Source organism: Hemicordylus capensis, chromosome 1 (genome assembly GCF_027244095.1).
Source record: "Hemicordylus capensis ecotype Gifberg chromosome 1, rHemCap1.1.pri, whole genome shotgun sequence".
In the NCBI taxonomy this organism is placed as follows: Eukaryota; Metazoa; Chordata; class Lepidosauria; order Squamata; family Cordylidae; genus Hemicordylus; species Hemicordylus capensis.
The window spans coordinates 309,164,546-309,176,097 of NC_069657.1; the positions used below are offsets into that span (position 1 = coordinate 309,164,546).

The window sequence follows — 11,552 nt, forward strand, 5'->3', positions numbered from 1 at the left end:
GAGAAAAGAGGCCTTGAAGAATATATCAAGGACAGTGAAGAAGATGCACTCCAAATGGTCAATAATGAGAAACTATTCAACACCAATGAAACAAAGCAGGCCTACAAGAAAGAGCAAGTCAAGAACCGAGCAGAAAAATGGAAAAATAAGCCACTGCATGGTCAATATTTGCACAATATAAGTGGAAATTCAGACATCACCAAGACCTGGCAATGGCTTAAGAATGGCAACTTGAAGAAAGAAACAGAGGGTTAAATACTGGCTGCACAAGAACAAATGCAATAAGAGCAAAAGTCAAAAAATCCACAACAAACAGCAAGTGCCGCCTTTGTAAAGAAGCAGATGAAACAGTGGACCACCTAATCAGCTGTTGTCAAAAGATCACACAGACTGACTACAAACAAAGGCATGACAAGGTAGCAGGGATGATACACTGGAACATCTGCAAAAAATACAAGCTTCCTGTAGCCAAAACTTGGTGGGACCATAAGATTGAAAAATGGTAGAAAATGAAGATGCAAAAATATTATGGGACTTCCGACTACAAACAGACAAACATCTGCCACACAACACACCAGATGTAACTGTAGTTGAGAAGAAAGAAAAACAAGTTATAATAATCGACATAGCAATACCAGGGGATAGCAGAATAGAAGAAAAAGAAATAGAAAAAATCACCAAATACAAAGATCTACAAATTGAAATTGAAAGGCTGTGGCAGAAAAAGACCAAAAATAATCCCAGTGGTAATTGGCACCCTGGGTGCAATTCAAAAAGACCTTGAAGAGCACCTCAACACCATAGGGGCCACAGAAATCACCACCAGCCAATTACAAAAAGCAACGTTACTGGGAACAGCCTATATTTTCCGATGATATCTATAATAACCAACAGTATTGATGATAAAATTCAACCATCCCAGGTCCTTGGGAAGGACTCGATGTCTGGATAAAACAAACCAGTCAATAACACCTGTCTGACTGTGTAAACAAGAAATAATATAAACATGGAGATTAATGTAAGGTTAAACTAATCTACTTTATTCAGAATCCCCCTCCCCTTGCCTCGTGCAAGTGGGAGGGTGTTTGTCCCAGCCCGGGACTCACGAGCCCAAGAAGAAGCCTGATTGGTTGGCTGGCTCGTGGTGGGCGGGGCTTGCTGAGAGGCCGAGCGTTTCCCCGCTCTGGCCTCTCAGTCGGCTGTTTGTTTCCGATTAGGAAGGAGCTCAGTCCGGGAGCTCCTTCCTCGAAGGCCTTAGTTGGGGGGGTGCGCCCGACAAGCGGGCGAGGCGGCATTCGGCGGCGTTCCGTCGAGGGGGCCATAGTGTCAGCGGTGGCCCCGCTGGTAGGGGGGTACTCCCGGGACTGCTCCCGGCTGGGTTGCAGCTGCAGCAGCAGCGTCTTTGGGCCTCTTCAGCGCGGCGTCGGCACTCGGCTTCCTGGGCGTGGTTCTCCTTCTGGGCGTTTGCCCTTTTGGTTTGTGGGGTATTTGGGGGGTTTCCATCAGCCTGGGTGGCTGGGCAGCGGCCCCTTTTCCGTTCCCTGGAGCACTACTTTTGATGCCAACATTCTTTTATTTGTTTGGTGGGTAGCAGGTGGGTGTTTGTGCTCATCGGTGCCCTGGTGGGCCTGGCCTGGTTGAGAGTCAAAAGGCCTTTTCAAGCCTTCTCCTTGGGTGGGGGGCTCTGGTGCTTTCCTGGATAGGATTGAGTATTGTTTTTGATTCAGGACAAGGGCTTGGCTTTTGTTCTATATCCTTGCTACCTTCATTCTGTGTGTGGTTGGCGCTTTTTTTTTTTTCTTTTCTCCAACCCCTTTTGGAATCCCACTATTTGGAGGCAGTATGCCGGGGAAGGCCAAGGGCAAGAAAGGGGGGCACCCTGTTAAGCAGCCCAAGAGGCCTGCTCCCCCGCAGTCCTCCTCGGAGGAGGAGGATGAGGAGATGACTCTGATACGGGGGTTAATTAATAGGATGGAAGCTTTAGAGAAAGCAAAAGCAGCCCCCTCCGACAAAGGTGCGGGTCCTTCAGGTGTGTGGGGGGGTGCCTCCTCCTAAGGTCCCTCGGAGGACCAGGGGTTCTGTGAAAAGCCAGCTGCTAACTTCTCTCTCTAGTAGGCTGGCTGCGCTGGAAGAAGGGCTGAACCCTGCTGGACCGGGCCCTTCTGCTCCTGCGTTACCGCTTCCTGAACCTGAGTCTCCAGTTCCGGAGTCGCCTTCACCATTGCTACCTCCGCCTGCGGCACCAGTTGTTCAGCCTCCAGTGGATACGGCTACTCCTTTGGCCCAGGGTGAGCCTGCAGCACCTACACCGCCCGGCGTCACCGGCCAGTGGCTTTGTCCCTGGCCGATGCCTGCCATGGGTGGATGGGGCCCAGCTTCTTACTGGCCCCCATATACACAACCTTGGGTGGCGGGTTCCCCGCCGGTTTTTCCTGGAGTTATTGCAGGCTTACAAGGCGCTGCGGAGCAGGTCTGGTTGGGCAACCGGCCCTCCAGCGGGTCGCTCCCACTCCCGGGGGTGGCCTCCTCTGCTGGATCTGCCACGGGGGTGCAGGCGGGTTATTATCCGATGGGGATTCTGCCGTCACCTCAGCATGCGCCCTATGGTAGCATGGGCCTCCCGTTAGGGGATCACTTACTCCCTTCCACAAAAGAAAAAATCCTTAAGGGTGAATATGTGGACATTTTTAGCTTGTTGTTCAGGGAACCTGAGGTTAAGCATAAAGAGGGGGAATCTTGTAAGGAGCACGAAGCCACCAAGAGAAAGCCGGTCGAAAAGACTTGGAATAATTGGCTTTCTGGCTTCACGATTTATATGGGGGTTATTGTCCAAGCCCAGCCCGCAAGGGGCCCTGCCCTGTTAAAATACATGGATATAATTCACAGGGCGGTCTCCGACTTTGCTGGATCTTCCTGGGTACGGTACGATGAGAGTTTTAGAATGAGGGCTGCCCTTGACCCCACATTGCCCTGGGATGCTCCGTTGCAGGAGTTGTGGCTGGTTACTATGTCTCCAGCCCGGCCCATAGAGGGAGATAGGTCTGACAGTGGGCATTTGCTTTCTAAACCATCGGGGGTTTTGCCCTCAGGGAGTCCTGGGCAACAGTGGGTTCAACCCCACCTTGTTTGCTGGGAGTTTAACTCCAATGGCAAGTGCTCCCGTTCCCCTTGTCGGTTTAAGCATGCCTGCGGGGTCTGTGGGGCGAGGCACCCCAGTTCCTCCTGCCCCAGGGCCAAGTTTGGGGGTTCCGGGGCTAAGTATAGGCAGGGGAGCAGTAAAAAGGGTGGCCCTCCTCCACCCGCTCCGAATAAAGGGTCCTAGCCCTATCAAGGTGAAGGTGCTTGAGCAGCTGTTGCTGGACTATCCTGACCAGTCAGCAGCTTCTTATTTGTTATGTGGCTTCCGGGATGGTTTCAGAATTCCCTCTTCGGCCCGGAGGGGATTAGGCAGTTCTCGCAATCTGAGATCAGTGGTTGGTAAGGAGGAAGTCGTTGTTAGGAAAATTGGTAAGGAGGTGGCTGCGGGCAGGGTGATGGGGCCTTTTGCCAGTCTCCCCTTCCCCAGCCTTAGGGTCTCCCCATTAGGGGTGGTCCCTAAAAAGGTTCCTGGTGAATTTAGGTTGATTCACCACCTTTCTCATCCCAGGGGGTCCTCAGTAAATGATGGCATCCCTGATAGCTTATGCTCTGTACGTTATACCTCATTTGATGAGGCCGTGGAAGTGGTCAGGGGTAGGGGCCCCGGGGCCCTTTTGGCGAAGTGTGATATTGAATCCGCCTTTCGCCTGTTGCCGGTACATCCAAATGACTTCGAGCTGCTGGGCTTTGCATTTGCTGGCCAATTTTATTTTGATAGGGCTTTGCCTATGGGCTGCTCGATTTCCTGCGCAGCATTCGAAACATTCAGCTCCTTTTTGGAGTGGGCAGTTAGGCGCCAGGCGGGTCTTCCCTACACGGCTCATTTTTTAGATGATTTTCTTTTTACAGGCAGGGGGAATTCGAGGGAGTGCCACCATTTACTTCGCTCCTTCATGGAGCTAACAGACCGGCTAGGTGTCCCTTTGGCACGGGATAAGACGGAGGGGCCGGTCACGTGCCTCGCCTTTTTGGGGATTGAGTTGGACACTGTTGCCGGTTGCTCCAGGCTGCCTCAGGCCAAGCTGCGGGTTTTATTGGACATGGTTAGGTCCCTTGGTCGCGCCCGTAAGGTCTCCCTTAGGGATCTCCAGGTTGTTTTGGGTCACCTCAATTTTGCCTGCAAAGTGGTGGCTCCGGGCCGGGCCTTTTTGCGCCGGTTATGTGACCTGACTGTGGGCGTTAGGGCCCCCCATCACAGAGTACGAATTACGGAGGGTGCCCGGGCCGACCTGGCTCTTTGGGAAGCATTTCTCACTGATTTTAATGGGGTGTCTTTCTGGCGGGATGTTAGACTTCTGGAAACCGACCTGCAGGTCCACTCTGACGCTGCAGGTGGAATAGGTTTCGGGGTTTATTTCAGGGGACGTTGGTGTTCCGCCAGGTGGCCCGAGGACTGGTTCAGGCAGGGGGTTTCCCGGGACCTGACTTTCCTAGAGCTCTTTCCAATTGTGGTGGCCGTGCATATTTGGTCCGCTGAGTTTGCCAACTCCTCAGTTGTGTTTTGGTGTGACAATCTGGCAGTTGTTCAGATTGTCAACAGTCAGACTTCCCAGTCCCCGAGGGTCATGGTTTTGGTTAGGGCATTGGTATTGCAGTGTCTGCGGGCTAACATCCTTTTCCGGTCCCGCCATGTTCCGGGTATCCGGAATGACATAGCTGACGCTTTGTCTCGTTTTCAGTTAAACAGGTTCAGAGCGTTAGCGCCCGAGGCCGCCCTTCACCCGGAACCCATGCCAGCTTTTCTGTGGGAACTTGGCAGGCGGAGGCACAGCGGGCCATAGCGGCATCTCTGGCGCCTAGCACCAGAGTGAGCTACACAGCCAAGCTTGAGGCTTTCTCTCTTTTTCGAAAGACTGAAGGTTTGGCGGAGGTGTGGCCGGTCCCTGTAGAGCAACTTCAGCAGTTTTTGGTCTTCCTCCGCAGGGCGGGGCGTGCAGTATCCACTTTGGGGGGCTATCTTGCTGCGTTAGCTTTTGAAGCCCAGGTTCGTGGGGTTGGTGATTCCTCCTCCGACCCGTGGGTGCGGCGCATGTTGGAGGGTTGGGCTAGGGGGGAGCCTAGGACTAGGGACCCCAGACGCCCTTTTACTCTGGAGTTGGTGGCTTCAACGCTGGGCCACCTAGTGGGGTGCTGCTCTGGCCCATGGGAGGTGTCGCTGTTTAGGGCTGCACTGTTGGTTGCCTTTTTTGGGGCCTTCCGTCCAGGGGAGTTGCTTCCCCGCAGCGGGTCTTCCCCCAGGGACCGCTGCTTGCAATATTCTGATTTATCGTTCGGTGACGGGGAGGTGCGTTTGCTCCTTCGTCGCTCCAAGACGGATCAGAGGGGCAGAGGCCAGACGGTTCGCCTCGCGGCGGCCGGGAATATCAATGTATGCCCCGTGGTGGCCCTGAGGCAGTACGCTGGGCTGGGCCCCTTTTCGGGGGGATGTCTTTTTACCCACAGCAATCAGACTCCTCTGACGCAGTATCAATTCTTGGCGGTGGTGAGGAAGGCTCTGTTGGCCGCGGGGGTTGCGCTCCAGGGGCTTACTCTACATTCATTTCGTATTGGTGCAGCCACCACCGCTACACGTATGGGGCTTCAGGAGGTCGAAGTTCAGAGGATTGGACGTTGGAGGTCCGTGGCGGTCAGGCGTTATGTGCGCTGACAGCGGACAGGTGTGGGCTCTACTGACCTGTTGCTTTCTTTTGGCAGGTGCTGGCGGGGCGGCGGTCCCGGTCCGAGTCCTGATGTGTGGCCATTCGTTGGTCTTCTGGGCTTTCAAGCGGGCCAGCACCACCCGCTGGGGATCCCAGTTGGGTTTAGGAAGCAAGGCTTCAGTTTATTGGTTGGGCATGAGGGGCATGCTCTGGAATCAGTTGCTTCCAGCATTGAGGGAGCATTTAGATAGGTTTCCCATTCCCGACATCCTGGTTCTTCATTTAGGGGAGAATGATTTGGGCCGGCGGCCTGGCCTCGCCATCCTTCAGCAAGCCTCCTCGGATTTGTATATTTTGCGCAGCTGGATGCCTGGCGTGCGCATAATATGGGTTAATTGGCTCCAGCGCAGGGTGTGGCGGGGTGCTCATTCTTGCCTTAGCTTGGAAAAGGCACGCAGGAAGATTTCAGCCGCAATAGGTAAAGTGGTTTTGGCGGCCGGGGGGTCTGTGGTGCGGCAGCCAGATATAGCTGCTCGCTTTCCCGAGTTATTCCGCCCTGACGGGGTCCACCTGTCTGAGAAAGGTTGTGATTTGTATCTGCATAATATCCGGGAAGTGCTTGCTGAAGGTTTGGAGGGGGTGGGGCAGGAAGGTCAAGCGAGGGCTAACCTTCCTGGGTGGCGGTAACAGTGCGGGCTGTGGGTAAGGAGGTCTAGATTTCGGTGAGCACCCTTGGACATTTTAAGGTGGATTGGTCAATTGCTTCCTTGTGGCCTGTGTGGCACGGGAAGAATTACATTGCCAAGAAACCTGCTTCAGGACTTCACCTACCTTTGGGCTGTGCGGTCCGGGGAGGTAAAGATCTGAAGCTGTCCAGATCCCCTCTTCTAAAAGGGGTGGTTGGCTTTGAAGGAATTGGGCGGGAGCTACCTGCCTCTTTCCTGAGCCAGGGTGTGTCGCCCTTGCAGGCGATGGGTAGGACGTTTTGAATCCTAGCCCACGCCTAGGTGCCCGCACTGTTTTTATGTTGGTGATTAATCACCTTGTTTCTAGTCCGCCACAAATGTTGTTATATTAATAAAGCGTGGCCCGTTTCTCCCATTAAAAAATGTCTCTGTGTCTTCTTGGGCTGGGGTCTGGGTACAAGTTCATGATGATAGGAAAGACCTATATCTAACCACTGGCTATATGGTGGTCAGAGAGAGACCCATAGAAGCATGGTGCTCAGAGAGAGAGAGAGCAAGAAACATTCTGGGTAGAAGAAGGAAGTCACTCCCAGGAAGTTCCTAAGTACATTCTATCCATAGAGGGGGGTCATAGAGGCAGCGATAAACAGGAAAGAGGAGACCCTAACTATCTATCTTTATTTCCTATGTCCCTAGTGGTCATTAGGGTTACTGGTGCAAAAGATTGATGCAATCTGGAGCTGGATCGCCAACAAAAACTCCCTCCTGAGTTGTTTGGCATCTCCTTTTTGATTGTTTGGGACCCCCCGGGTGGCGGGGTCCTGACCCCGGAATTTGAGAACCCTTGGCCTAATATTTGTGCATTTGAAACAATAAAGATTACCTAATATGGATGGGCTAGGCCTTAAAATACTTCCACTATCCATAATAAAGTCAGATAGATTAATCTCTGGTACCATAAAACTAATTCTAGTGGATTTTTTCCCCACTCTTTCAATGTCTACTCATGGATAGCATGATTATTTTTATTTGTTTCCACTCTTTCAATACCTACACATGGATAGTGTGATTATTTTGATCTGCATTCGTGAGCATAGATACTGAACCAGTGGGTGGTAGTTCAAGATTAATTAATCCAGAGTTAAATTCTGAGCTTTTGCCTATATGGTTTTGTCTAAAGGGCAAAAAATTGTTCATTCCATTTGCCTTCTACTAAGCAAACAGCAGGGAGAAAGGCCTATCCTGATAGTAATCAGCAAATTGCCATTGATGACATTATATATGGAAAGATGAGCTAACGTGATTTACAATCAGAGAAGAACACGGCAGGCCTTAAATATTGAAATATCTAAGTTGAAGAGGTTTTTCTTGTTTTGTAAAAATTCTCACTTCATTAAAGAAAAACCAGCTTTAATTATTACGTCATTTCATGGTTTTAGCCAATCAAAACATCATAGGTACTCTCAAAATAAGAGCTTGGAAATGATGCACAGTGACTGAGTCAAATCTTGCCTCATTTCACATCAGGGAATCCTTGATTGCAGCATGATTTCCAGAGGAAAACATTCCTTCATTCATTGTCTTCGACCCCTCCATGATGGAGCGCTCATGTTCACAAGGCCTCATAATACAAACACATCTTCAGTAAGAATTTTTCCCTGACATTATTGTATTTCTAAGCCAATATAATTGCCAGAGTCATGTTTTCTCCTGCTAATCAAATGCCACCTGTTTCTGCTTTGTCTCTAGTGTCTCCTTTGCAAAGAGAACACAGATGAGAGCACGTGTTTATTCAGAAGGATGCTTCCTTAGAGGCTAAAGACTTCTCTGGTCTCAGTCACAAGATGTAAAAGGCATGTGGTGAATAATGGGGTGGGGGAGGGGGCGGGGAACGACTACTTTGAATATACTGAAAAAGTGAAGTAGCCTTTCCATTGGGCAATTTCCACATTTGGGATGGAGTTTAATAGTTCAGTGGCAGAGCATCTGCTTTGCATGCAGAAAGTCCCTGGTTCACCCCATGGCATCTCCAGGTAGAGCTGGGAGAGACTCCTGCCTGAAACCTTGGAAATCCTCTGTCAGTCAGTGCAGACAATACTGAGCTAGAAGGACCAATGGTCTAACTTGGCATAAGGCAACTTCCTATGTTTCTATTGGCTTGGCCGTTGTTCATCACTAACTAAAATGCCCTTTAGATATTCTGTCTGTCATTTGAGAACAGTGTATCCATGAACAGCTGCCACACAACTGGTAGACCACTTACAATCTATGACTCAATCATGAGGGTGAGGGCCAAACACATTGGTCTTTTGGCTCAGGGCAAATGAGAAGGGCCTGATCACACAGTTAGGCCTAACCCACTTTTTGAGCTCTTGCAGATTCCCCATGTTGCACAGGAGCTGCTCACAGGTAAGTGGGGAGAAGCAATGAGCACTGCAAGCTATTTTCAAAACAGATTGCCAGCCAAAGCAGTAGCAAAGACACCATTTGAACGGTGGTTTGGATACAAGCTTAGCCTAAAGCATATCAGAGTATTTGGGTGTGAAATATATGCATGTGTACCAAGACCAAAGAGAAACAAGCTGAATTGCACAGAAGTAAGAAAGGAGTGCTATGTGGATATGTACTAGATGGAAAAGGATACAGAATCCTTAATGTTGAAACTGGTGATATTGAAATTTGCAATGTTGTGTCCTTTGATGAGAAACGAAGGCCAAAGGTGAAGTACCAGAAGCTGGGCCAAGGATCCAGATGAGTGAGGAACCAGGTGAGCAGACCTTCAAACACTTCATGCCAGGCAGTGAACCAGAACCAGATTCAGAAGGGGTTGCACAGTCTGAACCAGAACTGAGGTGCTCACAGAGGCCCAACAAAGAGATTCCACCCAAAAGACTCTCTCACTCGTGACCAGAAGTGAAGAGTTACAGGAACCTTGCACATGGCAAGATGTTGAAAACATGCCAACCCACAAAGCTGAGAAATGGAGGAAAGCTGCAGTAGAAGAAAGTGAATCTCTGCACAAGAACAAGACATGGACACTTGTGGAACTCCCTGCTGGAAGAAAGACTGTAGGATGCAAATGGGTCTTTAAAATCAAACAAGATGCAGATGGCGATGTACAGTGTTACAAGGCATAGCTAGTAGCCAAAGGATACTCCCAAATATATGGTGAAGACTACGATGAGACATTTGCACCAATTGTGAAACACACTTCCATCAGGACACTACTCAGCATAACAGCAGCCAGAAAGATGCATGTTGACCACTGGGACATAAAGAGGTCATTCACACAATCGAAAACTGTGTTCTACTTGGGTTTGGGAACTGTGTGTACTCCCAATTTTTTATTGTGTGGAAGCAAGGTTGGAGGAAAACCTGGTTAGAAGTGATTGTGTGGAAGCAAGGTTGGAGGAAAACCTGGGTAGCTTTTTCTCCTACCTTGCTTCCACACAGGTTTACCTCTAACCTTGCTTCCACACAATCAAAAACTGGGAGTACACACAGTTCCCAAACCCAGGTAGAACACAGTTTTCAATTGTGTGAATGACCTCAAAGACTGCCTTCCTACATGGAGAAATTGAGGAAGACATCTATATGCACCAACCACCAGGGTTTGAAGAACCTGGAAAAGAGAGGCTTGGGTGCAAACTTGAAAAGAGCATCTATGGCTTAAAGCATGCTGCTAGAGCATGAATTGAAAAGCTAAACCAACTGCTGCTCAAGGAGGGGTTCACACAAGGACAAGCTGACCCCTGCCTGTACTCAAGATTCAGAGACAATAAATGGACTTACATCCTGAGGCGAGTCTCACGATCAGTGAGACTCTCCGTAAGGGGGTTAGCAGGGAGAGTGGGCTTAGCCTGCTCTCCCTGCAGACGATCGGCAGGCAGCCCTGGGCAGCTGGATCGGCCACGCACACAACTGCTGGCTCCATCAAAAGGACTTATTACTAAAGAAATATTATCACAAGCTCCAGATAACAGAATGGACTATTATTACAACACATTTCTTTATGTCAAGGACCTACCAGCGAAAGAATTATTATTCTAACAGCTTTGGATAACAGAACAGGAAATCATTACAGCGAGTGCATTTCTCTTTGCAAACAACTCTGGGAAACAGTGAACTTGTTTTGGTGTTCTGTTGCAACATCACAGTCCTTCATATTGATTTAGTAAGATTGGTATATTTTTACCATCTTCATTATTCTGTGCTCTGGGCTATTTTGTATATTTTCTAATGTTCCTTTGAAATATGTATGTTTACTTAAAGAATTTATGTATTATTTAAAGAATTTAAGACACACACATATATAAAAGTATTATTATTTAATCTTTGAATTTGCATGTTTATATATATTTGCTGTCTGCACACGGTTTGTTGCTGGTTTTAGTTTGTTCTTTACACATGTGGCCCTTTTGTTATATGTCCCATCATGGAACCGGCAGGGCCTGTAGGGATCGGGGCCGCATGGCCCCTGGAAGTTCCAGGACGATCCGTGCAAGTGCACGGGTCTTGCTGGAGAGACCCCTGAGTCCAGGAGGCTGCTTGCAGTCTCCCCGTCATGGGTCTACTCATGTGCCACTGCATGCCGTGGCAACACACAAGCAAAACACCAAGGTGAACGCAGCACTGACTCCATTAACCTTGGCTAAGGGGAGGGTTACGTAGCGAGGTTTGCTGCCAGGAGCCGCACAGATCCCACTGGAGCACACAATCGCCAAAAAGCGGGCTAGGCTCCCTTAGCCCGCTTTTTGGCGATCGTGAGAATCGCCTCCCTGACTTTTGTTGATGACCTGATTATTGCATATGAAGAAAAGTAAGACAGCCACAAGGTTGTACAGAACCTGAACAAGGAAATAGAGGTGAGGGAACTCAGAAGCACCTCCTACTATCTTGGCATTCAAATAGAAAGAGAAGGGGTTGCTATTAAACCATTTGGAATAGAAACATTGTTAAACTGCTATCAATTGAAGTGCATTGGTTTAAGTCCTTATTTGTACAGAACATACCATCTCCTGTATAAAAACTGAACCAGGAATGTTAAAAGGGTTGTTCTCATATTGCTGCAGAGAGACAGCTTCTTCAT

General features: G+C 49.4%; 1 long non-coding RNA gene across 1 annotated transcript; it reads left to right on the plus strand.

The window, feature by feature from the left end:
• Positions 1-1,054: 1,054 nt before the first annotated feature.
• LOC128340995 (uncharacterized) lies at positions 1,055-6,886 on the plus strand. Its single transcript, XR_008314136.1, has 2 exons — positions 1,055-2,288; positions 5,833-6,886. It is a non-coding gene; the product is annotated as an uncharacterized LOC128340995 (long non-coding RNA).
• The last annotated feature ends 4,666 nt before the right edge of the window (positions 6,887-11,552 follow it).